Source organism: Micropterus dolomieu, linkage group LG06 (assembly GCF_021292245.1).
Source record: "Micropterus dolomieu isolate WLL.071019.BEF.003 ecotype Adirondacks linkage group LG06, ASM2129224v1, whole genome shotgun sequence".
Lineage (NCBI taxonomy): Eukaryota > Metazoa > Chordata > Actinopteri > Centrarchiformes > Centrarchidae > Micropterus > Micropterus dolomieu.
In genome coordinates, this window is record NC_060155.1 from 1,825,716 (window position 1) to 1,831,187 (window position 5,472).

General features: G+C 37.7%; 1 protein-coding gene across 4 annotated transcripts in view; it reads left to right on the forward strand.

The window, feature by feature from the left end:
• efr3a (EFR3 homolog A (S. cerevisiae)) overlaps positions 1-5,472 on the forward strand; it is a 254,822-nt gene that overhangs the window by 28,054 nt on the left and 221,296 nt on the right. The gene's annotated exons all lie outside the window — the stretch shown is intronic.

Sequence of the window (5,472 nt, forward strand, 5' to 3'; positions counted from 1 at the left end):
TGTATATATATATATATATATATATATATATATATATATATATATATATATATATATATATATATATATATATATATATATATATATATATATATATATATATATATATATATATATATATATATATATATATATATATATATATATATATATATATATATATGTATATATATATATATATATATATATATGTATATATATATATATATATATATATATGTATATATATATATATATGTATATATACACATTATGTATTATACAACATTTATTATAAACACGTCTGTTGATAGATAAAGCCTAAGCAGAACAGCAAAAAAAGGATAAAGGCCCGAGATGTTCTGGCAATGACATGAGTGAGGGAAAATCCAATGGGGGAGAGATAATGGCAGCTCATTCATGTCTGTGTGCGTGTGTGAGAGAAAGAGAGAGCGCTCCGTTTTTTAATTCTCACACTGTAGGCTAACTAAAACAGCAAGTTCTTATTCCCAAAAGTTTGTTTTTAACTGTGTTATTGTAACCGGCTGCCCCCAAGAACGTACTGCACGGTCCTGACTTGAACCGGCGACCTCGGGTACGGGAGGCAGACATGCTGACGAGGAGGCTAAAACCCATGGGCAATAGCGTCGGTTGCCAGTGCGTCTCTTAAGGTATTGGGGAGTGAGGTTTACTCACTGCACAGCCTCGCTGGCTTCCGTCACATTATGTCTATGCTAGTAATCCCTAGTGCAGGACTAACAGAATGAGGAGTTAGATAAAAGAGGGATATTTACTGTGGGGTTGAAGGGATGGGAGATTGAGCCGGGGAAAGGCGGAAGATTAGGTGCGTGCCGAACCGAGGTTGTGCTGCTGTGCGGTGCAGGCTGGAACCATACCTACCTGAGAGTCCAGACTGAGGCTGAACTAATTAGGTCCAGAGCAGAATACAGGAATATATTAGACGGACGGGCATCCAAGGAGAGCAGACGGAATGAGCGCTATTTCCAATAGTAGGACTAAAACAACACGTTAGCCTATTATGCATTATCACTTTTTACTTTTATTATACCCTGATACATGTTCTTCTTCAATAGGCCTAATATAATTATTCTAATGTGTTCATTATGTTGTTATTAGTTTAATTTCGAAATGTAGGCTATTCTTTTTTATCTGTAGGCCTAATGAAATTAAGCAATTGTATAGTCAATAAACCCCATAACCGCCACACTGCCGTTGTCAGTTTAAAGTGCTCTCACACAGCTGAGGGCTTCATTTTGCTTTCCCTTAATGTAAACTGGAGCATTTCACTGCACTGAGCAGAGGTCAGGCGCACAAAAAAACCCCTCAACATTCAAATCTCAAAATTAAAAATCAAATGTGTACCCAACAATTGAGTTAAGCATTAACTGTTTAATTAAATAATCTTTTAGTTACTTGATTACGTTTGCCTCTATTTGAGTAGTTATGTTACCATGTTGTTGCTATCTGTTGTTGATATTATTGCTGAAAAGAATCTAAATAAGTTACTTTTGCAGTGTTTTAATTTTCAGTAAGGTTAAGGACACCAATGTAACCAATGCTTGTTCACAATACTTTCTCACACAATTCCTTTAGAAATGATGATAAAGAAATGTCATACTATAATAATTTAAGGCTAAATAACTAAATTTCCCAGTTCCTAAGCAAAGATTGTTTTAAGGATTAATCTAAGCTGTCGTCATGTAACCTGAGCTCCCCCAAGTGGACGAAATAAGTATTACATGCCATCATTCTGAAATGCTAACCTTTTAAGGTCTAATTACTGACAATTGTTTTCCTGTTACTAAATGCTTAAACTTAGAACGGTACAACCGTTTGACCATTGAGGTTTGATTGTAGGAAGATATTTGATTATAATACGCGCAAATAGATTTTGTTTTCCTTTTATAGACATATTAAAAGTTTAGAAAGACAGTCCCTCGGGAAACCGGAAACGGCCTGCCCTGCGGGAAACGAAGGTTTCGCGTGAAGCTACACACGCGAAGTGCCGCGACATCGATTTTACCCTCATTTCCAGCAACTTTACTTGTTTTATTTTCTTTCTTTTGTTTCTTTTGTTTCTTTCTATTGTGTGTATTGTCTACTTCTAAGTCCCTGCCAAGAGAATTTACCATTTAGATATGAGACTGACTGATTGATTTAAGATAATTGAGCGATTATTAACTAACTGATCACTGGTGAATAATTGTATAATTATTAAAAGCTACCTAGAGGCCCGGAGACTCTAGGTTAATAACAACTCCGGTGGTGCCCCTGCGAAACGAGAGCTTTTTATGGATTAATATTTTCTGAATATTAAAATTCATAATTGGGTATTAATTCTCATAAATTTATTAAAATTCATACGTAGTTTAGACCTGCTACATATTCATCCTATGTTCCTCTACTTAGCCTCCTTCAGAAATATATTCCTTTGTACAGTTATGCTATTAACACACATACACAGGATGATGACCAACAACTTACACACTTAAAGCATAAAGCATGTGAGCAACAGCAGGGTAACAAAAAAAACAAACATGGTCATTATAGGTAAAACACACGAACAAGGATTTTCCCCTCACAAAGGAAACATAGTCTCCTGGGTCAAGTGAAGATCGCAGCATAATTTCTGAGAAAAATCAATACATTGATATATATATATAAGTAAATTAGTGCTGACCTTTTTATGTACAGTTTCTGATTTCTGCCTGTGACCAGATGCAAACTATCCACTCCACAGAAGGAGCATGGTTTGCAGACAGTTGTGAGAGTGAATCGAATGGTGGTGCTAATTCATCAAGAATTTTCTAACTTGCTAACATTTGAAACTATATTCACTTGCACATAAATACAGGTATATAGCATGGCGCAGAGAAGACGGAGAGAGAAGAGGAGCATGAGAGAGGGAAATTGTGGCTAGTTATCATGTTCTCAGCCAGCAAGAATGTTAGTGATTAGCTCCCCGGCTACAGTAGTTTCTCAGTAGTCAATACATCCCCAAGCTTCTAGCACAACTAAAAGCAAACATATGGTCATATACACATGACATTACCTGACATATCTTCACATCAACCAAATCAAATACATCAAATTTAACACTTAGCTTCCTAGATTTTTAGGCCGATAACATTTTTAGGCCCAGAATTTTACAAAACATGAACATGTTTTAAGTCTTAGTGGATCGATGAACCACATGGTAAAAATGACCTTGTTAGAGTTCCTTTACATTAAAAGAAAGAAAAGTATGCAATGCTCAATCACATCAATACTTGACAACTCTTTGCTGGCGTCATGAGAAACAACAAGCCAGAAAACGTTGGACATTGTGCCTTAAACAGCTGTGTAAGGAGGACAAGACTTCACAATATGTCACTTTGTGACAGATTCAAAAACCTGTCATTAGATTACACACATACACACTGTCTCCATGTAAAAGTGACATGTCAGTGATGTGCTGAATGAGATTTGTATTGTTTACGCATGTTGACAACAGCATATGGTTGGTAACTCACCTTTGAACTTGTACCTTCTAAATGAGAACAATTATTAATATAAACTACAAATTTACAATGATGAAACTCTGTTTCAGCTCAATAACTCTACCTGAAGATTACAGCATTCTGCTGCACAACCTGACATAAACAAAACCTGGCGGCATCAAGGCCATAGGCAAACAGTCTGGATGTTAGAGGTTGGAACCTCTGGGTGCCACCAACATTACAGTCGTCTGGGTACAGGGGGAGGAAGAGGGGGGAAAATAATAAAGCATGGCACGGAGGACAGGATGGAGAGAGCAGAGGAGCGTGAGGGGGGAAATGTACAAATACTGATAACAGCAGAGCAATTGGATTTGTTCTAGTGTTTGGGGTAATTGTGCTCGGGAAGAAGACAACAGAGCGCATCCCCGCGATATCGTCGTGGAAACGCCAAATCATCTGGACTAATGTGGATCAGAAAGTGTGATTCATCATTGATGAAATGAGCGATTGCCAAGCATGACGCAAACATGAAACATAAGATCATTAGTGACACAATGGCTTCAAACAGTCAGTATCAGCTTGAAATCTGATCTCCCATCTAGTCTGAAATACATTCACTCACTGAGCAGGCAGGTTTGATCTGCTGCTCTCTGCTGTGGCTGTACTGCAGGTCACAGTGATGAACATGTTGCTGCTCTGATTTAGACAATATTGTAATAAGTTCAAGGGGCAACAAGTAGGTGAAGTTTGTGGTTGCTCTGACAGGTTGATGTGTTTGAGCTGGGCACAAGAACTGGTATTTTATCTACAGTGTTGTCCTCAACCGAAACACCAAAGCATTGGTCATTCATTCAAACATTTAAAATGGCCTATGTTCAACCTTAACTCAAAGTCCTCTTGTTCTCTTGTTGCAGAGTTTTCAACCATTTCACACAGTCAGCAGATTGAGTTTGCTCAGTTGACATTGAACTTTCCATTGTTCTGAGCCCTTTGATGACTTTTCATCAAATGTAAATGCTCCGTATTTGTATAGCACCTTTCTAATCTTTTCGACCACTCAAAGCACTTACACTACATCTCCATTCACCATTCTCACACATTCATTCACTGGTGGAACAGTCACCATAGGCAATTCGCGGTTCAGTATCTTGCCAAAGGACACGCAGCCTGGAATCTTCCAATTAACGGGCAACCAGGTCTATCTCCTGAGCCACAGCCGCCCCCTCATCAGTATTGGCTTGAAGGTTGATTCTTAACATTGAAAACGAAACATTGAAACAAAAACAAAAAATTAAGGTCCACTTATTTACTTGTTCATATGATCATCATACGTCCTAGGAGTTCTTAACAAATCCTAAACATTCTCAGAATAATGGCAAGTTTGGACAGCTATAGTCCTACAACAACTGAACAAACTTGAAGCTGACGATGCGATATGGGCGAAAGTTCCAGAATAATCGAGCAGGAGGACCTTGAGTTAAGATAAAACATAGGTAATACAGTCAAAAGCAAAACAAGCGAGTTAGTGAACTCTCCATAAAGCTCAATGTCTGTTCAAACCTCCCTTGATGCTGTGTAAACGATCAACGCAAAGTGACCACTAACTGTCGTTAGTGCAGCACTGCAAGCAGCTGACGAGAAACTGCTTCTTTCAATTAAGGAAAATCTCAAAACTTAGAAATATAGTTTCAAGAAATGATTTGGAGCTAATCATTCACGCCTTTGTGTCGTCGCGGTTAGACTATTGTAATAGTTTATTTTTATGCCTAAACCAGAAGGAGCTCTCTCGACTGCAATTAGTACAAAACTCTGCAGCCAGAATTTTAACACGTACTAATAGGAGGTCTCACATATCACCAATCCTAAAAGAACTTCATTGGCTACCAGTGTCTTATAGGATAAATTTTAAAATTTTGGTTTTAGTTTTCAGAGCTTTACATGGCCAGGCTCCACCCTATATTAGTGACCTGATTCAGCGTTATACCCCTGTGCG